The sequence below is a fragment of the Podarcis liolepis genome (genome assembly GCF_965112155.1).
Source record: "Podarcis liolepis genome assembly, chromosome: 17".
Classification (NCBI taxonomy): Eukaryota; Metazoa; Chordata; class Lepidosauria; order Squamata; family Lacertidae; genus Podarcis; species Podarcis liolepis.
In genome coordinates, this window is record NC_139571.1 from 15432977 (window position 1) to 15457107 (window position 24131).

Here is a 24131-nt window from a genome sequence, read left to right on the forward strand (position 1 = left end):
AGGGATTTTTTCAAAAAAATATTTTCTGCCGGTTACGTTTCTGAGGGCTGATTTCTTGTCCTGTGATAAAAAGCCTTCTGTTTCCATCGCCAAAGCTTTCAGGGGATCATTTGCAAGCTTCTGGCACCATTTTTGAGTGAATTGCCAAAAGTCAGATTTTTGCTGAAATTGTGACCCCGGGGCTTAGGGATATTTTCAAAAAAATATTTTCTGCCGGTTAAGTTTTTGAGGGCTGATTTCTTGTCCTGTGATAAAAAGCCTTCTGTTTCGAGTGCCAAACCTTTCACGGGATCATTTGCAAGCTTCTGGCACCATTTTTGAGTGAATTGCCAAAAGTCAGATTTTTGCTGAAATTGTGACCCCGGGGCTTAGGGATTTTTTCAAAAAAATATTTTCTGCCGGTTAAGTTTTTGAGGGCTGATTTCTTGTCCTGCGATAAAAAGCCTTCTGTTTCGAGTGCCAAACCTTTCAGGGGAGCATTTTTAAGCTCTTGGAACCATTTTTGAGTGAACTGCCAAAAGTCAGATCTTTGCTGAAATTGTGACCCCGGGGCTTAGGGATTTTTTCAAAAAAATATTTTCTGCCGGTTAAGTTTTTGAGGGCTGATTTCTTGTCCTGTGATAAAAAGCCTTCTGTTTCGAGTGCCAAACCTTTCACGGGATCATTTGCAAGCTTCTGGCACCATTTTTGAGTGAATTGCCAAAAGTCAGATTTTTGCTGAAATTGTGACCCCGGGGCTTAGGGATTTTTTCAAAAAAACATTTTCTGCTGGTTAAGTTTTTGAGGGCTGATTTCTTGTCCTGTGATAAAAAGCCTTCTGTTTCCATCGCCAAAGCTTTCAGGGGATCATTTGCAAGCTTCTGGCACCATTTTTGAGTGAATTGCCAAAAGTCAGATTTTTGCTGAAATTGTGACCCCGGGGCTTAGGGATTTTTTCAAAAAAATATTTTCTGCCGGTTAAGTTTTTGAGGGCTGATTTCTTGTCCTGTGATAAAAAGCCTTCTGTTTCCATCGCCAAAGCTTTCAGGGGAGCATTTTTAAGCTTCTGGCACCATTTTTGAGTGAATTGCGAAAAGTCAGATTTTTGCTGAAATTGTGACCCCGGGGCTTAGGGATTTTTTCAAAAAAATATTTTCTGCCGGTTAAGTTTTTGAGGGCTGATTTCTTGTCCTGTGATAAAAAGCCTTCTGTTTCGAGTGCCAAACCTTTCACGGGATCATTTGCAAGCTTCTGGCACCATTTTGAGTGAATTGCCAAAAGTCAGATTTTTGCTGAAATTGTGACCCCGGGGCTTACGGATTTTTTCAAAAAAATATTTTCTGCCGGTTAAGTTTTTGAGGGCTGATTTCTTGTCCTGTGATAAAAAGCCTTCTGTTTCCATCGCCAAACCTTTCAGGGGATCATTTGCAAGCTTCTGGCACCATTTTTGAGTGAACTGCCAAAAGTCAGATTTTTGCTGAAATTGTGACCCCGGGGCTTAGGGATTTTTTCAAAAAAATATTTTCTGCCGGTTAAGTTTTTGAGGGCTGATTTCTTGTCCTGTGATAAAAAGCCTTCTGTTTCGAGTGCCAAACCTTTCACGGGATCATGTGCAAGCTTCTGGCACCATTTTTGAGTGAATTGCCAAAAGTCAGATTTTTGCTGAAATTGTGACCCCGGGGCTTAGGGATTTTTTCAAAAAAACATTTTCTGCTGGTTAAGTTTTTGAGGGCTGATTTCTTGTCCTGTGATAAAAAGCCTTCTGTTTCCATCGCCAAAGCTTTCAGCGGATCATTTGCAAGCTTCTGGCACCATTTTTGAGTGAATTGCCAAAAGTCAGATTTTTGCTGAAATTGTGACCCCGGGGCTTAGGGATTTTTTCAAAAAAATATTTTCTGCCGGTTAAGTTTTTGAGGGCTGATTTCTTGTCCTGTGATAAAAAGCCTTCTGTTTCCATCGCCAAAGCTTTCAGGGGATCATTTGCAACCTTCTGGCACCATTTTTGAGTGAATTGCCAAAAGTCAGTTTTTTGCTGAAATTGTGATCCCGGGGCTTAGAGATTTTTTCAAAAAAAATATTTTCTGCCGGTTAAGTTTTTGAGGGCTGATTTCTTGTCCTGTGATAAAAAGCCTTCTGTTTCCATCGCCAAAGCTTTCAGGGGAGCATTTTTAAGCTCTTGGAACCATTTTTGAGTGAACTGCCAAAAGTCAGATCTTTGCTGAAATTGTGACCCCGGGGCTTAGGGATTTTTTTCAAAAAAATATTTTCTGCCGGTTAAGTTTTTGAGGGCTGATTTCTTGTCCTGTGATAAAAAGCCTTCTGTTTCGAGTGCCAAACCTTTCAGGGGATCATTTGCAAGCTTCTGGCACCATTTTTGAGTGAATTGCCAAAAGTCAGATTTTTGCTGAAATTGTGACCCCGGGGCTTAGGGATTTTTTCAAAAAAATATTTTCTGCCGGTTAAGTTTTTGAGGGCTGATTTCTTGTCCTGTGATAAAAAGCCTTCTGTTTCGAGTGCCAAACCTTTCAGGGGAGCATTTTTAAGCTCTTGGAACCATTTTTGAGTGAACTGCCAAAAGTCAGATCTTTGCTGAAATTGTGACCCCGGGGCTTAGGGATTTTTTCAAAAAAATATTTTCTGCCGGTTAAGTTTTTGAGGGCTTATTTCTTGTCTTGTGATAAAAAGCCTTCTGTTTCCATCGCCAAAGCTTTCAGGGGATCATTTGCAAGCTTCTGGCACCATTTTTGAGTGAATTGCCAAAAGTCAGATTTTTGCTGAAATTGTGACCCCGGGGCTTAGGGATTTTTTCAAAAAAATATTTTCTGCCGGTTAAGTTTTTGAGGGCTGATTTCTTGTCCTGTGATAAAAAGCCTTCTGTTTCCATCGCCAAAGCTTTCAGGGGATCATTTGCAAGCTTCTGGCACCATTTTTGAGTGAATTGCCAAAAGTCAGATTTTTGCTGAAATTGTGACCCCGGGGCTTAGGGATTTTTTCAAAAAAATATTTTCTGCCGCTTACGTTTTTGAGAGCTGATTTCTTGTCCTGTGATAAAAAGCCTTCTGTTTCCATTGCCAAAGCTTTCAGGGGATCATTTGCAAGCTTCTGGCACCATTTTTGAGTGAATTGCCAAAAGTCAGATTTTTGCTGAAATTGTGACCCCGGGGCTTAGGGATTTTTTCAAAAAAATATTTTCTGCCGGTTAAGTTTTTGAGGGCTGATTTCTTGTCCTGTGATAAAAAGCCTTCTGTTTCCATCGCCAAAGCTTTCAGGGGATCATTTGCAAGCTTCTGGCACCATTTTTGAGTGAATTGCCAAAAGTCAGATTTTTGCTGAAATTGTGACCCCGGGGCTTAGGGATTTTTTCAAAAAAATATTTTCTGCCGGTTAAGTTTTTGAGGGCTGATTTCTTGTCCTGTGATAAAAAGCCTTCTGTTTCCATCTCCAAAGCTTTCAGGGGATCATTTGTAACCTTCTGGCACCATTTTTGAGTGAATTGCCAAAAGTCAGATTTTTGCTGAAATTGTGACCCCGGGGCTTAGGGATTTTTTCAAAAAAATATTTTCTGCCGGTTAAGTTTTTGAGGGCTGATTTCTTGTCCTGCGATAAAAAGCCTTCTGTTTCGAGTGCCAAACCTTTCAGGGGAGCATTTTTAAGCTCTTGGAACCATTTTTGAGTGAACTGCCAAAAGTCAGATCTTTGCTGAAATTGTGACCCCGGGGCTTAGGGATTTTTTCAAAAAAATATTTTCTGCCGGTTAAGTTTTTGAGGGCTGATTTCTTGTCCTGTGATAAAAAGCCTTCTGTTTCGAGTGCCAAACCTTTCACGGGATCATTTGCAAGCTTCTGGCACCATTTTTGAGTGAATTGCCAAAAGTCAGATTTTTGCTGAAATTGTGACCCCGGGGCTTAGGGATTTTTTCAAAAAAACATTTTCTGCTGGTTAAGTTTTTGAGGGCTGATTTCTTGTCCTGTGATAAAAAGCCTTCTGTTTCCATCGCCAAAGCTTTCAGGGGATCATTTGCAAGCTTCTGGCACCATTTTTGAGTGAATTGCCAAAAGTCAGATTTTTGCTGAAATTGTGACCCCGGGGCTTAGGGATTTTTTCAAAAAAATATTTTCTGCCGGTTAAGTTTTTGAGGGCTGATTTCTTGTCCTGTGATAAAAAGCCTTCTGTTTCCATCGCCAAAGCTTTCAGGGGAGCATTTTTAAGCTTCTGGCACAATTTTTGAGTGAATTGCGAAAAGTCAGATTTTTGCTGAAATTGTGACCCCGGGGCTTAGGGATTTTTTCAAACAAATATTTTCTGCCGGTTAAGTTTTTGAGGGCTGATTTCTTGTCCTGTGATAAAAAGCCTTCTGTTTCGAGTGCCAAACCTTTCACGGGATCATTTGCAAGCTTCTGGCACCATTTTGAGTGAATTGCCAAAAGTCAGATTTTTGCTGAAATTGTGACCCCGGGGTTTACGGATTTTTTCAAAAAAATATTTTCTGCCGGTTAAGTTTTTGAGGGCTGATTTCTTGTCCTGTGATAAAAAGCCTTCTGTTTCCATCGCCAAACCTTTCAGGGGATCATTTGCAAGCTTCTGGCACCATTTTTGAGTGAACTGCCAAAAGTCAGATTTTTGCTGAAATTGTGACCCCGGGGCTTAGGGATTTTTTCAAAAAAATATTTTCTGCCGGTTAAGTTTTTGAGGGCTGATTTCTTGTCCTGTGATAAAAAGCTTTCTGTTTCGAGTGCCAAACCTTTCACGGGATCATGTGCAAGCTTCTGGCACCATTTTTGAGTGAATTGCCAAAAGTCAGATTTTTGCTGAAATTGTGACCCCGGGGCTTAGGGATTTTTTCAAAAAAACATTTTCTGCTGGTTAAGTTTTTGAGGGCTGATTTCTTGTCCTGTGATAAAAAGCCTTCTGTTTCCATCGCCAAAGCTTTCAGCGGATCATTTGCAAGCTTCTGGCACCATTTTTGAGTGAATTGCCAAAAGTCAGATTTTTGCTGAAATTGTGACCCCGGGGCTTAGGGATTTTTTCAAAAAAATATTTTCTGCCGGTTAAGTTTTTGAGGGCTGATTTCTTGTCCTGTGATAAAAAGCCTTCTGTTTCCATCGCCAAAGCTTTCAGGGGAGCATTTTTAAGCTCTTGGAACCATTTTTGAGTGAACTGCCAAAAGTCAGATCTTTGCTGAAATTGTGACCCCGGGGCTTAGGGATTTTTTCAAAAAAATATTTTCTGCCGGTTAAGTTTTTGAGGGCTGATTTCTTGTCCTGTGATAAAAAGCCTTCTGTTTCGAGTGCCAAACCTTTCACGGGATCATTTGCAAGCTTCTGGGACCATTTTGAGTGAATTGCCAAAAGTCAGATTTTTGCTGAAATTGTGACCCCGGGGCTTACGGATTTTTTCAAAAAAATATTTTCTGCCGGTTAAGTTTTTGAGGGCTGATTTCTTGTCCTGTGATAAAAAGCCTTCTGTTTCCATCGCCAAAGCTTTCAGGGGATCATTTGCAAGCTTCTGGCACCATTTTTGAGTGAATTGCCAAAAGTCAGATTTTTGCTGAAATTGTGACCCCGGGGCTTAGGGATTTTTTCAAAAAAATATTTTCTGCCGGTTAAGTTTTTGAGGGCTGATTTCTTGTCCTGTGATAAAAAGCCTTCTGTTTCGAGTGCCAAACCTTTCAGGGGAGCATTTTTAAGCTCTTGGAACCATTTTTGAGTGAACTGCCAAAAGTCAGATCTTTGCTGAAATTGTGACCCCGGGGCTTAGGGATTTTTTCAAAAAAATATTTTCTGCCGGTTAAGTTTTTGAGGGCTGATTTCTTGTCCTGTGATAAAAAGCCTTCTGTTTCGAGTGCCAAACCTTTCACGGGATCATTTGCAAGCTTCTGGCACCATTTTTGAGTGAATTGCCAAAAGTCAGATTTTTGCTGAAATTGTGACCCCGGGGCTTAGGGATTTTTTCAAAAAAACATTTTCTGCTGGTTAAGTTTTTGAGGGCTGATTTCTTGTCCTGTGATAAAAAGCCTTCTGTTTCCATCGCCAAAGCTTTCAGCGGATCATTTGCAAGCTTCTGGCACCATTTTTGAGTGAATTGCCAAAAGTCAGATTTTTGCTGAAATTGTGACCCCGGGGCTTAGGGATTTTTTTGAAAAAAATATTTTCTGCCGGTTAAGTTTTTGAGGGCTGATTTCTTGTCCTGTGATAAAAAGCCTTCTGTTTCGAGTGCCAAACCTTTCACGGGATCATTTGCAAGCTTCTGGCACCATTTTTGAGTGAATTGCCAAAAGTCAGATTTTTGCTGAAATTGTGACCCCGAGGCTTAGGGATTTTTTCAAAAAAATATTTTCTGCCGGTTAAGTTTTTGAGGGCTGATTTCTTGTCCTGTGATAAAAAGCCTTCTGTTTCCATCGCCAAAGCTTTCAGGGGATCATTTGTAAGCTTCTGGCACCATTTTTGAGAGAATTGCCAAAAGTCAGAGTTTTGCTGAAATTGTGACCCCGGGCCTTAAGGATTTTTTCAAAAAAATATTTTCTGCCGGTTAAGTTTTTGAGGGCTGATTTCTTGTCCTGTGATAAAAAGCCTTCTGTTTCCATCGCCAAAGCTTTCAGGGGATCATTTGCAAGCTTCTGGCACCATTTTTGAGTGAATTGCCAAAAGTCAGATTTTTGCTGAAATTGTGACCCCGGGGCTTAGGGATTTTTTCAAAAAAATATTTTCTGCCGGTTAAGTTTTTGAGGGCTGATTTCTTGTCCTGTGATAAAAAGCCTTCTTTTTCCATCGCCAAAGCTTTCAGGGGATCATTTGCAAGCTTCTGGCACCATTTTTGAGTGAATTGCCAAAAGTCAGATTTTTGCTGAAATTGTGACCCCGGGGCTTATGGATTTTTTCAAAAAAATATTTTCTGCCGGTTAAGTTTTTGAGGGCTGATTTCTTGTCCTGTGATAAAAAGCCTTCTGTTTCCATCGCCAAAGCATTCAGGGGATCATTTGCAAGCTTCTGGCACCATTTTTGAGTGAATTGCCAAAAGTCAGATTTTTGCTGAAATTGTGACCCCGGGGCTTAGGGATTTTTTCAAAAAAATATTTTCTGCCGCTTAAGTTTTTGAGGGCTGATTTCTTGTCCTGTGATAAAAAGCCTTCTGTTTCCATCGCCAAAGCTTTCAGGGGATCCTTTGCAAGCTTCTGGCACCATTTTTGAGTGAATTGCCAAAAGTCAGATTTTTGCTGAAATTGTGACCCCGGGGCTTACGGATTTTTTCAAAAAAATATTTTCTGCCGGTTAAGTTTTTGAGGGCTGATTTCTTGTCCTGTGATAAAAAGCCTTCTGTTTCCATCGCCAAAGCTTTCAGGGGATCCTTTGCAAGCTTCTGGCACCATTTTTGAGTGAATTGCCAAAAGTCAGATTTTTGCTGAAATTGTGACCCCGGGGCTTAGGGATTTTTTCAAAAAAATATTTTCTGCCGGTTAAGTTTTTGAGGGCTGATTTCTTGTCCTGTGATAAAAAGCCTTCTGTTTCCATCGCCAAAGCTTTCAGGGGATCATTTGTAAGCTTCTGGCACCATTTTTGAGTGAATTGCCAAAAGTCAGATTTTTGCTGAAATTGTGATCCCGCGGCTTAGAGATTTTTTCAAAAAAATATTTTCTGCCGCTTAAGTTTTGGAGGGCTGATTTCTTGTCCTGTGATAAAAAGCCTTCTGTTTCCATCGCCAAAGCTTTCAGGGGAGCATTTTTAAGCTCTTGGAACCATTTTTGAGTGAACTGCCAAAAGTCAGATCTTTGCTGAAATTGTGACCCCGGGGCTTAGGGATTTTTTCAAAAAAATATTTTCTGCCGGTTAAGTTTTTGAGGGCTGATTTCTTGTCCTGTGATAAAAAGCCTTCTGTTTCGAGTGCCAAACCTTTCACGGGATCATTTGCAAGCTTCTGGCACCATTTTTGAGTGAATTGCCAAAAGTCAGATTTTTGCTGAAATTGTGACCCCGGGGCTTAGGGATTTTTTCAAAAAAACATTTTCTGCTGGTTAAGTTTTTGAGGGCTGATTTCTTGTCCTGTGATAAAAAGCCTTCTGTTTCCATCGCCAAAGCTTTCAGCGGATCATTTGCAAGCTTCTGGCACCATTTTTGAGTGAATTGCCAAAAGTCAGATTTTTGCTGAAATTGTGACCCCGGGGCTTAGGGATTTTTTTGAAAAAAATATTTTCTGCCGGTTAAGTTTTTGAGGGCTGATTTCTTGTCCTGTGATAAAAAGCCTTCTGTTTCGAGTGCCAAACCTTTCACGGGATCATTTGCAAGCTTCTGGCACCATTTTTGAGTGAATTGCCAAAAGTCAGATTTTTGCTGAAATTGTGACCCCGAGGCTTAGGGATTTTTTCAAAAAAATATTTTCTGCCGGTTAAGTTTTTGAGGGCTGATTTCTTGTCCTGTGATAAAAAGCCTTCTGTTTCCATCGCCAAAGCTTTCAGGGGATCATTTGTAAGCTTCTGGCACCATTTTTGAGAGAATTGCCAAAAGTCAGAGTTTTGCTGAAATTGTGACCCCGGGCCTTAAGGATTTTTTCAAAAAAATATTTTCTGCCGGTTAAGTTTTTGAGGGCTGATTTCTTGTCCTGTGATAAAAAGCCTTCTGTTTCCATCGCCAAAGCTTTCAGGGGATCATTTGCAAGCTTCTGGCACCATTTTTGAGTGAATTGCCAAAAGTCAGATTTTTGCTGAAATTGTGACCCCGGGGCTTAGGGATTTTTTCAAAAAAATATTTTCTGCCGGTTAAGTTTTTGAGGGCTGATTTCTTGTCCTGTGATAAAAAGCCTTCTTTTTCCATCGCCAAAGCTTTCAGGGGATCATTTGCAAGCTTCTGGCACCATTTTTGAGTGAATTGCCAAAAGTCAGATTTTTGCTGAAATTGTGACCCCGGGGCTTATGGATTTTTTCAAAAAAATATTTTCTGCCGGTTAAGTTTTTGAGGGCTGATTTCTTGTCCTGTGATAAAAAGCCTTCTGTTTCCATCGCCAAAGCATTCAGGGGATCATTTGCAAGCTTCTGGCACCATTTTTGAGTGAATTGCCAAAAGTCAGATTTTTGCTGAAATTGTGACCCCGGGGCTTAGGGATTTTTTCAAAAAAATATTTTCTGCCGCTTAAGTTTTTGAGGGCTGATTTCTTGTCCTGTGATAAAAAGCCTTCTGTTTCCATCGCCAAAGCTTTCAGGGGATCCTTTGCAAGCTTCTGGCACCATTTTTGAGTGAATTGCCAAAAGTCAGATTTTTGCTGAAATTGTGACCCCGGGGCTTACGGATTTTTTCAAAAAAATATTTTCTGCCGGTTAAGTTTTTGAGGGCTGATTTCTTGTCCTGTGATAAAAAGCCTTCTGTTTCCATCGCCAAAGCTTTCAGGGGATCCTTTGCAAGCTTCTGGCACCATTTTTGAGTGAATTGCCAAAAGTCAGATTTTTGCTGAAATTGTGACCCCGGGGCTTAGGGATTTTTTCAAAAAAATATTTTCTGCCGGTTAAGTTTTTGAGGGCTGATTTCTTGTCCTGTGATAAAAAGCCTTCTGTTTCCATCGCCAAAGCTTTCAGGGGATCATTTGTAAGCTTCTGGCACCATTTTTGAGTGAATTGCCAAAAGTCAGATTTTTGCTGAAATTGTGATCCCGCGGCTTAGAGATTTTTTCAAAAAAATATTTTCTGCCGCTTAAGTTTTGGAGGGCTGATTTCTTGTCCTGTGATAAAAAGCCTTCTGTTTCCATCGCCAAAGCTTTCAGGGGATCCTTTGCAAGCTTCTGGCACCATTTTTGAGTGAATTGCCAAAAGTCAGATTTTTGCTGAAATTGTGACCCCGGGGCTTACGGATTTTTTCAAAAAAATATTTTCTGCCGGTTAAGTTTTTGAGGGCTGATTTCTTGTCCTGTGATAAAAAGCCTTCTGTTTCCATCGCCAAAGCTTTCAGGGGATCCTTTGCAAGCTTCTGGCACCATTTTTGAGTGAATTGCCAAAAGTCAGATTTTTGCTGAAATTGTGACCCCGGGGCTTAGGGATTTTTTCAAAAAAATATTTTCTGCCGGTTAAGTTTTTGAGGGCTGATTTCTTGTCCTGTGATAAAAAGCCTTCTGTTTCCATCGCCAAAGCTTTCAGGGGATCATTTGTAAGCTTCTGGCACCATTTTTGAGTGAATTGCCAAAAGTCAGATTTTTGCTGAAATTGTGATCCCGCGGCTTAGAGATTTTTTCAAAAAAATATTTTCTGCCGCTTAAGTTTTGGAGGGCTGATTTCTTGTCCTGTGATAAAAAGCCTTCTGTTTCCATCGCCAAAGCTTTCAGGGGAGCATTTTTAAGCTCTTGGAACCATTTTTGAGTGAACTGCCAAAAGTCAGATCTTTGCTGAAATTGTGACCCCGGGGCTTAGGGATTTTTTCAAAAAAATATTTTCTGCCGGTTAAGTTTTTGAGGGCTGATTTCTTGTCCTGTGATAAAAAGCCTTCTGTTTCCATCGCCAAAGCTTTCAGGGGATCATTTGCAAGCTTCTGGCACCATTTTTGAGTGAATTGCCAAAAGTCAGATTTTTGCTGAAATTGTGACCCCGGGGCTTAGGGATTTTTTCAAAAAAATATTTTCTGCCGGTTAAGTTTTTGAGGGCTGATTTCTTGTCCTGTGATAAAAAGCCTTCTGTTTCGAGTGCCAAACCTTTCAGGGGAGCATTTTTAAGCTCTTGGAACCATTTTTGAGTGAACTGCCAAAAGTCAGATCTTTGCTGAAATTGTGACCCCGGGGCTTAGGGATTTTTTCAAAAAAATATTTTCTGCCGGTTAAGTTTTTGAGGGCTGATTTCTTGTCCTGTGATAAAAAGCCTTCTGTTTCGAGTGCCAAACCTTTCACGGGATCATTTGCAAGCTTCTGGCACCATTTTGAGTGAATTGCCAAAAGTCAGATTTTTGCTGAAATTGTGACCCCGGGGCTTACGGATTTTTTCAAAAAAATATTTTCTGCCGGTTAAGTTTTTGAGGGCTGATTTCTTGTCCTGTGATAAAAAGCCTTCTGTTTCCATCGCCAAAGCTTTCAGGGGATCATTTGCAAGCTTCTGGCACCATTTTTGAGTGAATTGCCAAAAGTCAGATTTTTGCTGAAATTGTGACCCCGGGGCTTAGGGATTTTTTCAAAAAAATATTTTCTGCCGGTTAAGTTTTTGAGGGCTGATTTCTTGTCCTGTGATAAAAAGCCTTCTGTTTCGAGTGCCAAACCTTTCAGGGGAGCATTTTTAAGCTCTTGGAACCATTTTTGAGTGAACTGCCAAAAGTCAGATCTTTGCTGAAATTGTGACCCCGGGGCTTAGGGATTTTTTCAAAAAAATATTTTCTGCCGTTTAAATTTTTGAGGGCTGATTTCTTGTCCTGTGATAAAAAGCCTTCTGTTTCGAGTGCCAAACCTTTCACGGGATCATTTGCAAGCTTCTGGCACCATTTTTGAGTGAATTGCCAAAAGTCAGATTTTTGCTGAAATTGTGACCCCGGGGCTTAGGGATTTTTTCAAAAAAACATTTTCTGCTGGTTAAGTTTTTGAGGGCTGATTTCTTGTCCTGTGATAAAAAGCCTTCTGTTTCCATCGCCAAAGCTTTCAGGGGATCATTTGCAAGCTTCTGGCACCATTTTTGAGTGAATTGCCAAAAGTCAGATTTTTGCTGAAATTGTGACCCCGGGGCTTAGGGATTTTTTCAAAAAAATATTTTCTGCCGGTTAAGTTTTTGAGGGCTGATTTCTTGTCCTGTGATAAAAAGCCTTCTGTTTCCATCGCCAAAGCTTTCAGGGGATCATTTGCAAGCTTCTGGCACCATTTTTGAGTGAATTGCCAAAAGTCAGATTTTTGCTGAAATTGTGACCCCGGGGCTTATGGATTTTTTCAAAAAAATATTTTCTGCCGGTTAAGTTTTTGAGGGCTGATTTCTTGTCCTGTGATAAAAAGCCTTCTGTTTCCATCGCCAAAGCATTCAGGGGATCATTTGCAAGCTTCTGGCACCATTTTTGAGTGAATTGCCAAAAGTCAGAGTTTTGCTGAAATTGTGACCCCGGGGCTTAGGGATTTTTTCAAAAAAATATTTTCTGCCGCTTAAGTTTTTGAGGGCTGATTTCTTGTCCTGTGATAAAAAGCCTTCTGTTTCCATCGCCAAAGCTTTCAGGGGATCCTTTGCAAGCTTCTGGCACCATTTTTGAGTGAATTGCCAAAAGTCAGATTTTTGCTGAAATTGTGACCCCGGGGCTTACGGATTTTTTCAAAAAAATATTTTCTGCCGGTTAAGTTTTTGAGGGCTGATTTCTTGTCCTGTGATAAAAAGCCTTCTGTTTCCATCGCCAAAGCTTTCAGGGGATCCTTTGCAAGCTTCTGGCACCATTTTTGAGTGAATTGCCAAAAGTCAGATTTTTGCTGAAATTGTGACCCCGGGGCTTAGGGATTTTTTCAAAAAAATATTTTCTGCCGCTTAAGTTTTGGAGGGCTGATTTCTTGTCCTGTGATAAAAAGCCTTCTGTTTCCATCGCCAAAGCTTTCAGGGGAGCATTTTTAAGCTCTTGGAACCATTTTTGAGTGAACTGCCAAAAGTCAGATCTTTGCTGAAATTGTGACCCCGGGGCTTAGGGATTTTTTCAAAAAAATATTTTCTGCCGGTTAAGTTTTTGAGGGCTGATTTCTTGTCCTGTGATAAAAAGCCTTCTGTTTCCATCGCCAAAGCTTTCAGGGGATCATTTGCAAGCTTCTGGCACCATTTTTGAGTGAATTGCCAAAAGTCAGATTTTTGCTGAAATTGTGACCCCGGGGCTTAGGGATTTTTTCAAAAAAATATTTTCTGCTAGTTAAGTTTTGGAGGGCTGATTTCTTGTCCTGTGATAAAAAGCCTTCTGTTTCCATCGCCAAAGCTTTCAGGGGATCATTTGTAAGCTTCTGGCACCATTTTTGAGTGAATTGCCAAAAGTCAGATTTTTGCTGAAATTGTGATCCCGGGGCTTAGAGATTTTTTCAAAAAAATATTTTCTGCCGCTTAAGTTTTGGAGGGCTGATTTCTTGTCCTGTGATAAAAAGCCTTCTGTTTCCATCGCCAAAGCTTTCAGGGGAGCATTTTTAAGCTCTTGGAACCATTTTTGAGTGAACTGCCAAAAGTCAGATCTTTGCTGAAATTGTGACCCCAGGGCTTAGGGATTTTTTCAAAAAAATATTTTCTGCCGGTTAAGTTTTTGAGGGCTGATTTCTTGTCCTGTGATAAAAAGCCTTCTGTTTCCATCGCCAAAGCTTTCAGGGGATCATTTGCAAGCTTCTGGCACCATTTTTGAGTGAATTGCCAAAAGTCAGATTTTTGCTGAAATTGTGACCCCGGGGCTTAGGGATTTTTTCAAAAAAATATTTTCTGCTGGTTAAGTTTTTGAGGGCTGATTTCTTGTCCTGTGATAAAAAGCCTTCTGTTTCCATCGCCAAAGCTTTCAGGGGATCATTTGTAAGCTTCTGGCACCATTTTTGAGTGAATTGCCAAAAGTCAGAGTTTTGCTGAAATTGTGACCCCGGGCCTTAAGGATTTTTTCAAAAAAATATTTTCTGCCGGTTAAGTTTTTGAGGGCTGATTTCTTGTCCTGTGATAAAAAGCCTTCTGTTTCCATCGCCAAAGCTTTCAGGGGATCATTTGCAAGCTTCTGGCACCATTTTTGAGTGAATTGCCAAAAGTCAGATTTTTGCTGAAATTGTGACCCCGGGGCTTAGGGATTTTTTCAAAAAAATATTTTCTGCCGGTTAAGTTTTTGAGGGCTGATTTCTTGTCCTGTGATAAAAAGCCTTCTGTTTCCATCGCCAAAGCTTTCAGGGGATCATTTGCAAGCTTCTGGCACCATTTTTGAGTGAATTGCCAAAAGTCAGATTTTTGCTGAAATTGTGACCCCGGGGCTTACGGATTTTTTCAAAAAAATATTTTCTGCCGGTTAAGTTTTTGAGGGCTGATTTCTTGTTCTGTGATAAAAAGCCTTCTGTTTCCATCGCCAAAGCTTTCAGGGGATCATTTGCAAGCTTCTGGCACCATTTTTGAGTGAATTGCCAAAAGTCAGATTTTTGCTGAAATTGTGACCCCGGGGCTTAGGGATTTTTTCAAAAAAATATTTTCTGCCGGTTAAGTTTTTGAGGGCTGATTTCTTGTCCTGTGATAAAAAGCCTTCTGTTTCCATCGCCAAAGCTTTCAGGGGATCCTTTGCAAGCTTCTGGCACCATTTTTGAGTGAATTGCCAAAAGTCAGATTTTTGCTGAAATTGTGACCCCGGGGCTTAGGGATTTTTTCAAAAAAAAAATTTCTGCCGGTTAAGTTTTTGAGGGCTGATTTCTTGTCCTGTGATAAAAAGCCTTCTGTTTCGAGTGCCAAACCTTTCAGGAGAGCATTTTCAAGCTTTTTGCACCATTTTTGAGTGAATTGCCAAAAGTCAGATCTTTGCTGAAATTGTGACCCCGGGGCTTAGGGATTTTTTCAAAAAAATATTTTCTGCCGGTTAAGTTTTTGAGGGCTGATTTCTTGTCCTGTGATAAAAAGCCTTCTGTTTCCATCGCCAAAGCTTTCAGGGGATCATTTGCAAGCTTCTGGCACCATTTTTGAGTGAATTGCCAAAAGTCAGATTTTTGCTGAAATTGTGACCCCGGGGCTTAGAGATTTTTTCAAAAAAATATTTTCTGCCGCTTAAGTTTTTGAGGGCTGATTTCTTGTCCTGTGATAAAAAGCCTTCTGTTTCCATCGCCAAAGCTTTCAGGGGATCATTTGCAAGCTTCTGGCACCATTTTTGAGTGAATTGCCAAAAGTCAGATTTTTGCTGAAATTGTGACCCCGGGGCTTAGGGATTTTTTCAAAAAAATATTTTCTGCCGGTTAAGTTTTTGAGGGCTGATTTCTTGTCCTGTGATAAAAAGCCTTCTGTTTCCATCGCCAAAGCTTTCAGGGGATCATTTGCAAGCTTCTGGCACCATTTTTGAGTGAATTGCCAAAAGTCAGATTTTTGCTGAAATTGTGACCCCGGGGCTTAGGGATTTTTTCAAAAAAATATTTTCTGCCGGTTAAGTTTTTGAGGGCTGATTTCTTGTCCTGTGATAAAAAAGCCTTCTGTTTCCATCGCCAAAGCTTTCAGGGGATCATTTGCAAGCTTCTGGCACCATTTTTGAGTGAATTGCCAAAAGTCAGATTTTTGCTGAAATTGTGACCCCGCGGCTTACGGATTTTTTCAAAAAAATATTTTCTGCCGGTTAAGTTTTTGAGGGCTGATTTCTTGTCCTGTGATAAAAAGCCTTCTGTTTCAAGTGCCAAAGCTTTCAGGGGATCATTTGCAAGCTTCTGGCACCATTTTTGAGTGAATTGCCAAAAGTCAGATTTTTGCTGAAATTGTGACCCCGGGGCTTACGGATTTTTTCAAAAAAATATTTTCTGCCGGTTAAGTTTTTGAGGGCTGATTTCTTGTCCTGTGATAAAAAGCCTTCTGTTTCAAGTGCCAAACCTTTCACGGGATCATTTGCAAGCTTCTGGCACCATTTTTGAGTGAATTGCCAAAAGTCAGATTTTTGCTGAAATTGTGACCCCGGGGCTTAGGGATTTTTTCAAAAAAATATTTTCTGCCGGTTAAGTTTTTGAGGGATGATTTCTTGTCCTGTGATAAAAAGCCTTCTGTTTCCATCGCCAAAGCTTTCAGGGGATCATTTGCAAGCTTCTGGCACCATTTTTGAGTGAATTGCCAAAAGTCAGATTTTTGCTGAAATTGTGACCCCGGGGCTTAGAGATTTTTTCAAAAAAATATTTTCTGCCGCTTAAGTTTTTGAGGGCTGATTTCTTGTCCTGTGATAAAAAGCCTTCTGTTTCGAGTGCCAAACCTTTCAGGGGATCATTTGCAACCTTCTGGCACCATTTTTGAGTGAATTGCCAAAAGTCAGATTTTTGCTGAAATTGTGATCCCGGGGCTTAGAGATTTTTTCAAAAAAATATTTTCTGCCGCTTAAGTTTTGGAGGGCTGATTTCTTGTCCTGTGATAAAAAGCCTTCTGTTTCCATCGCCAAAGCTTTCATGGGAGCATTTTTAAGCTCTTGGAACCATTTTTGAGTGAACTGCCAAAAGTCAGATCTTTGCTGAAATTGTGACCCCGGGGCTTAGGGATTTTTTCAAAAAAATATTTTCTGCCGGTTAAGTTTTTGAGGGCTGATTTCTTGTGCTGTGATAAAAAGCCTTCTGTTTCGAGTGCCAAAGCTTTCAGGGGATCATTTGCAAGCTTCTGGCACCATTTTTGAGTGAATTGCCAAAAGTCAGATTTTTGCTGAAATTGTGACCCCGGGGCTTAGGGATTTTTTCAAAAAAATATTTTCTGCCGGTTAAGTTTTTGAGGGCTGATTTCTTGTCCTGTGATAAAAAGCCTTCTGTTTCCATCGCCAAAGCTTTCAGGGGATCATTTACAGGCTTCTGGCACCATTTTTGAGTGAATTGCCAAAGTCAGATTTTTGCTGAAATTGTGACCCCGGGGCTTAGGGATTTTTTCAAAAAAATATTTTCTGCTGGTTAAGTTTTTGAGGGCTGATTTCTTGTCCTGTGATAAAAAGCCTTCTGTTTCCATCGCCAAAGCTTTCAGGGGATCATTTGTAAGCTTCTGGCACAATTTTTGAGTGAATTGCCAAAAGTCAGAGTTTTGCTGAAATTGTGACCCCGGGCCTTAAGGATTTTTTCAAAAAAATATTTTCTGCCGGTTAAGTTTTTGAGGGCTGATTTCTTGTCCTGTGATAAAAAGCCTTCTGTTTCCATCGCCAAAGCTTTCAGGGGATCATTTGCAAGCTTCTGGCACCATTTTTGAGTGAATTGCCAAAAGTCAGATTTTTGCTGAAATTGTGACCCCGGGGCTTAGGGATTTTTTCAAAAAAATATTTTCTGCCGGTTAAGTTTTTGAGGGCTGATTTCTTGTCCTGTGATAAAAAGCCTTCTGTTTCCATCGCCAAAGCTTTCAGGGGATCATTTGCAAGCTTCTGGCACCATTTTTGAGTGAATTGCCAAAAGTCAGATTTTTGCTGAAATTGTGACCCCGGGGCTTACGGATTTTTTCAAAAAAATATTTTCTGCCGGTTAAGTTTTTGAGGGCTGATTTCTTGTCCTGTGATAAAAAGCCTTCTGTTTCCATCGCCAAAGCTTTCAGGGGATCATTTGCAAGCTTCTGGCACCATTTTTGAGTGAATTGCCAAAAGTCAGATTTTTGCTGAAATTGTGACCCCGGGGCTTAGGGATTTTTTCAAAAAAATATTTTCTGCCGGTTAAGTTTTTGAGGGCTGATTTCTTGTCCTGTGATAAAAAGCCTTCTGTTTCCATCGCCAAAGCTTTCAGGGGATCATTTGCAAGCTTCTGGCACCATTTTTGAGTGAATTGCCAAAAGTCAGATTTTTGCTGAAATTGTGACCCCGGGGCTTAGGGATTTTTTCAAAAAAATATTTTCTGCTAGTTAAGTTTTGGAGGGCTGATTTCTTGTCCTGTGATAAAAAGCCTTCTGTTTCCATCGCCAAAGCTTTCAGGGGATCATTTGTAAGCTTCTGGCACCATTTTTGAGTGAATTGCCAAAAGTCAGATTTTTGCTGAAATTGTGATCCCGGGGCTTAGAGATTTTTTCAAAAAAATATTTTCTGCCGCTTAAGTTTTGGAGGGCTGATTTCTTGTCCTGTGATAAAAAGCCTTCTGTTTCCATCGCCAAAGCTTTCAGGGGAGCATTTTTAAGCTCTTGGAACCATTTTTGAGTGAACTGCCAAAAGTCAGATCTTTGCTGAAATTGTGACCCCAGGGCTTAGGGATTTTTTCAAAAAAATATTTTCTGCCGGTTAAGTTTTTGAGGGCTGATTTCTTGTCCTGTGATAAAAAGCCTTCTGTTTCCATCGCCAAAGCTTTCAGGGGATCATTTGCAAGCTTCTGGCACCATTTTTGAGTGAATTGCCAAAAGTCAGATTTTTGCTGAAATTGTGACCCCGGGGCTTAGGGATTTTTTCAAAAAAATATTTTCTGCTGGTTAAGTTTTTGAGGGCTGATTTCTTGTCCTGTGATAAAAAGCCTTCTGTTTCCATCGCCAAAGCTTTCAGGGGATCATTTGTAAGCTTCTGGCACCATTTTTGAGTGAATTGCCAAAAGTCAGAGTTTTGCTGAAATTGTGACCCCGGGCCTTAAGGATTTTTTCAAAAAAATATTTTCTGCCGGTTAAGTTTTTGAGGGCTGATTTCTTGTCCTGTGATAAAAAGCCTTCTGTTTCCATCGCCAAAGCTTTCAGGGGATCATTTGCAAGCTTCTGGCACCATTTTTGAGTGAATTGCCAAAAGTCAGATTTTTGCTGAAATTGTGACCCCGGGGCTTAGGGATTTTTTCAAAAAAATATTTTCTGCCGGTTAAGTTTTTGAGGGCTGATTTCTTGTCCTGTGATAAAAAGCCTTCTGTTTCCATCGCCAAAGCTTTCAGGGGATCATTTGCAAGCTTCTGGCACCATTTTTGAGTGAATTGCCAAAAGTCAGATTTTTGCTGAAATTGTGACCCCGGGGCTTACGGATTTTTTCAAAAAAATATTTTCTGCCGGTTAAGTTTTTGAGGGCTGATTTCTTGTTCTGTGATAAAAAGCCTTCTGTTTCCATCGCCAAAGCTTTCAGGGGATCATTTGCAAGCTTCTGGCACCATTTTTGAGTGAATTGCCAAAAGTCAGATTTTTGCTGAAATTGTGACCCCGGGGCTTAGGGATTTTTTCAAAAAAATATTTTCTGCCGGTTAAGTTTTTGAGGGCTGATTTCTTGTCCTGTGATAAAAAGCCTTCTGTTTCCATCGCCAAAGCTTTCAGGGGATCCTTTGCAAGCTTCTGGCACCATTTTTGAGTGAATTGCCAAAAGTCAGATTTTTGCTGAAATTGTGACCCCGGGGCTTAGGGATTTTTTCAAAAAAAAAATTTCTGCCGGTTAAGTTTTTGAGGGCTGATTTCTTGTCCTGTGATAAAAAGCCTTCTGTTTCGAGTGCCAAACCTTTCAGGAGAGCATTTTCAAGCTTTTTGCACCATTTTTGAGTGAATTGCCAAAAGTCAGATCTTTGCTGAAATTGTGACCCCGGGGCTTAGGGATTTTTTCAAAAAAATATTTTCTGCCGGTTAAGTTTTTGAGGGCTGATTTCTTGTCCTGTGATAAAAAGCCTTCTGTTTCCATCGCCAAAGCTTTCAGGGGATCATTTGCAAGCTTCTGGCACCATTTTTGAGTGAATTGCCAAAAGTCAGATTTTTGCTGAAATTGTGACCCCGGGGCTTAGAGATTTTTTCAAAAAAATATTTTCTGCCGCTTAAGTTTTTGAGGGCTGATTTCTTGTCCTGTGATAAAAAGCCTTCTGTTTCCATCGCCAAAGCTTTCAGGGGATCATTTGCAAGCTTCTGGCACCATTTTTGAGTGAATTGCCAAAAGTCAGATTTTTGCTGAAATTGTGACCCCGGGGCTTAGGGATTTTTTCAAAAAAATATTTTCTGCCGGTTAAGTTTTTGAGGGCTGATTTCTTGTCCTGTGATAAAAAGCCTTCTGTTTCCATCGCCAAAGCTTTCAGGGGATCATTTGCAAGCTTCTGGCACCATTTTTGAGTGAATTGCCAAAAGTCAGATTTTTGCTGAAATTGTGACCCCGGGGCTTAGGGATTTTTTCAAAAAAATATTTTCTGCCGGTTAAGTTTTTGAGGGCTGATTTCTTGTCCTGTGATAAAAAAGCCTTCTGTTTCCATCGCCAAAGCTTTCAGGGGATCATTTGCAAGCTTCTGGCACCATTTTTGAGTGAATTGCCAAAAGTCAGATTTTTGCTGAAATTGTGACCCCGCGGCTTACGGATTTTTTCAAAAAAATATTTTCTGCCGGTTAAGTTTTTGAGGGCTGATTTCTTGTCCTGTGATAAAAAGCCTTCTGTTTCAAGTGCCAAAGCTTTCAGGGGATCATTTGCAAGCTTCTGGCACCATTTTTGAGTGAATTGCCAAAAGTCAGATTTTTGCTGAAATTGTGACCCCGGGGCTTACGGATTTTTTCAAAAAAATATTTTCTGCCGGTTAAGTTTTTGAGGGCTGATTTCTTGTCCTGTGATAAAAAGCCTTCTGTTTCAAGTGCCAAACCTTTCACGGGATCATTTGCAAGCTTCTGGCACCATTTTTGAGTGAATTGCCAAAAGTCAGATTTTTGCTGAAATTGTGACCCCGGGGCTTAGGGATTTTTTCAAAAAAATATTTTCTGCCGGTTAAGTTTTTGAGGGATGATTTCTTGTCCTGTGATAAAAAGCCTTCTGTTTCCATCGCCAAAGCTTTCAGGGGATCATTTGCAAGCTTCTGGCACCATTTTTGAGTGAATTGCCAAAAGTCAGATTTTTGCTGAAATTGTGACCCCGGGGCTTAGAGATTTTTTCAAAAAAATATTTTCTGCCGCTTAAGTTTTTGAGGGCTGATTTCTTGTCCTGTGATAAAAAGCCTTCTGTTTCGAGTGCCAAACCTTTCAGGGGATCATTTGCAACCTTCTGGCACCATTTTTGAGTGAATTGCCAAAAGTCAGATTTTTGCTGAAATTGTGATCCCGGGGCTTAGAGATTTTTTCAAAAAAATATTTTCTGCCGCTTAAGTTTTGGAGGGCTGATTTCTTGTCCTGTGATAAAAAGCCTTCTGTTTCCATCGCCAAAGCTTTCATGGGAGCATTTTTAAGCTCTTGGAACCATTTTTGAGTGAACTGCCAAAAGTCAGATCTTTGCTGAAATTGTGACCCCGGGGCTTAGGGATTTTTTCAAAAAAATATTTTCTGCCGGTTAAGTTTTTGAGGGCTGATTTCTTGTGCTGTGATAAAAAGCCTTCTGTTTCGAGTGCCAAAGCTTTCAGGGGATCATTTGCAAGCTTCTGGCACCATTTTTGAGTGAATTGCCAAAAGTCAGATTTTTGCTGAAATTGTGACCCCGGGGCTTAGGGATTTTTTCAAAAAAATATTTTCTGCCGGTTAAGTTTTTGAGGGCTGATTTCTTGTCCTGTGATAAAAAGCCTTCTGTTTCCATCGCCAAAGCTTTCAGGGGATCATTTACAGGCTTCTGGCACCATTTTTGAGTGAATTGCCAAAGTCAGATTTTTGCTGAAATTGTGACCCCGGGGCTTAGGGATTTTTTCAAAAAAATATTTTCTGCTGGTTAAGTTTTTGAGGGCTGATTTCTTGTCCTGTGATAAAAAGCCTTCTGTTTCCATCGCCAAAGCTTTCAGGGGATCATTTGTAAGCTTCTGGCACAATTTTTGAGTGAATTGCCAAAAGTCAGAGTTTTGCTGAAATTGTGACCCCGGGCCTTAAGGATTTTTTCAAAAAAATATTTTCTGCCGGTTAAGTTTTTGAGGGCTGATTTCTTGTCCTGTGATAAAAAGCCTTCTGTTTCCATCGCCAAAGCTTTCAGGGGATCATTTGCAAGCTTCTGGCACCATTTTTGAGTGAATTGCCAAAAGTCAGATTTTTGCTGAAATTGTGACCCCGGGGCTTAGGGATTTTTTCAAAAAAATATTTTCTGCCGGTTAAGTTTTTGAGGGCTGATTTCTTGTCCTGTGATAAAAAGCCTTCTGTTTCCATCGCCAAAGCTTTCAGGGGATCATTTGCAAGCTTCTGGCACCATTTTTGAGTGAATTGCCAAAAGTCAGATTTTTGCTGAAATTGTGACCCCGGGGCTTACGGATTTTTTCAAAAAAATATTTTCTGCCGGTTAAGTTTTTGAGGGCTGATTTCTTGTCCTGTGATAAAAAGCCTTCTGTTTCCATCGCCAAAGCTTTCAGGGGATCATTTGCAAGCTTCTGGCACCATTTTTGAGTGAATTGCCAAAAGTCAGATTTTTGCTGAAATTGTGACCCCGGGGCTTACGGATTTTTTCAAAAAAATATTTTCTGCCGGTTAAGTTTTTGAGGGCTGATTTCTTGTCCTGTGATAAAAAGCCTTCTGTTTCAAGTGCCAAAGCTTTCAGGGGATCATTTGCAAGCTTCTGGCACCATTTTTGAGTGAATTGCCAAAAGTCAGATTTTTGCTGAAATTGTGACCCCGGGGCTTAGGGATTTTTTCAAAAAAATATTTTCTGCCGGTTAAGTTTTTGAGGGCTGATTTCTTGTCCTGTGATAAAAAGCCTTCTGTTTCCATCGCCAAAGCTTTCAGGGGATCATTTGCAAGCTTCTGGCACCATTTTTGAGTGAATTGCCAAAAGTCAGATTTTTGCTGAAATTGTGACCCCGGGGCTTACGGATTTTTTCAAAAAAATATTTTCTGCCGGTTAAGTTTTTGAGGGCTGATTTCTTGTCCTGTGATAAAAAGCCTTCTGTTTCCATCGCCAAAGCTTTCAGGGGATCATTTGCAAGCTTCTGGCACCATTTTTGAGTGAATTGCCAAAAGTCAGATTTTTGCTGAAATTGTGACCCCAGGGCTTAGGGATTTTTTCAAAAAAATATTTTCTGCCGGTTAAGTTTTTGAGGGCTGATTTCTTGTCCTGTGATAAAAAGCCTTCTGTTTCGAGTGCCAAACCTTTCACGGGATCATTTGCAAGCTTCTGGCACCATTTTTGAGTGAATTGCCAAAAGTAAGATTTTTGCTGAAATTGTGACCCCGGGGCTTAGGGATTTTTTCAAAAAAACATTTTCTGCTGGTTAAGTTTTTGAGGGCTGATTTCTTGTCCTGTGATAAAAAGCCTTCTGTTTCCATCGCCAAAGCTTTCAGGGGATCATTTGCAAGCTTCTGGCACCATTTTTGAGTGAATTGCCAAAAGTCAGATTTTTGCTGAAATTGTGACCCCGGGGCTTAGGGATTTTTTCAAAAAAATATTTTCTGCCGGTTAAGTTTTTGAGGGCTGATTTCTTGTCCTGTGATAAAAAGCCTTCTGTTTCCATCGCCAAAGCTTTCAGGGGATCATTTGCAAGCTTCTGGCAGCATTTTTGAGTGAATTGCCAAAAGTCAGATTTTTGCTGAAATTGTGACCCCGGGGCTTAGGGATTTTTTCAAAAAAATATTTTCTGCCGGTTAAGTTTTTGAGGGCTGATTTCTTGTCCTGTGATAAAAAGCCTTCTGTTTCGAGTGCCAAACCTTTCAGGGGAGCATTTTTAAGCTCTTGGAACCATTTTTGAGTGAACTGCCAAAAGTCAGATCTTTGCTGAAATTGTGACCCCGGGGCTTAGGGATTTTTTCAAAAAAATATTTTCTGCCGGTTAAGTTTTTGAGGGCTGATTTCTTGTCCTGTGATAAAAAGCCTTCTGTTTCGAGTGCCAAACCTTTCACGGGATCATTTGCAAGCTTCTGGCACCATTTTTGAGTGAATTGCCAAAAGTCAGATTTTTGCTGAAATTCTGACCCCGGGGCTTAGGGATTTTTTCAAAAAAACATTTTCTGCTGGTTAAGTTTTTGAGGGCTGATTTCTTGTCCTGTGATAAAAAGCCTTCTCTTTCCATCGCCAAAGCTTTCAGGGGATCATTTGCAAGCTTCTGGCACCATTTTTGAGTGAATTGCCAAAAGTCAGATTTTTGCTGAAATTGTGACCCCGGGGCTTAGGGATTTTTTCAAAAAAATATTTTCTGCCGGTTAAGTTTTTGAGGGCTGATTTCTTGTCCTGTGATAAAAAGCCTTCTGTTTCGAGTGCCAAACCTTTCACGGGATCATTTGCAAGCTTCTGGCACCATTTTTGAGTGAATTGCCAAAAGTCAGAGTTTTGCTGAAATTGTGACCCCGGGGCTTACGGATTTTTTCAAAAAAATATTTTCTGCTGGTTAAGTTTTTGAGGGCTGATTTCTTGTCCTGTGATAAAAAGCCTTCTGTTTCCATCGCCAAAGCTTTCAGGGGATCATTTGTAAGCTTCTGGCACCATTTTTGAGTGAATTGCCAAAAGTCAGAGTTTTGCTGAAATTGTGACCCCGGGCCTTAAGGATTTTTTCAAAAAAATATTTTCTGCCGGTTAAGTTTTTGAGGGCTGATTTCTTGTCCTGTGATAAAAAGCCTTCTGTTTCCATCGCCAAAGCTTTCAGGGGATCATTTGCAAGCTTCTGGCACCATTTTTGAGTGAATTGCCAAAAGTCAAATTTTTGCTGAAATTGTGACCCCGGGGCTTAGGGATTTTTTCAAAAAAATATTTTCTGCCGGTTAAGTTTTTGAGGGCTGATTTCTTGTCCTGTGATAAAAAGCCTTCTGT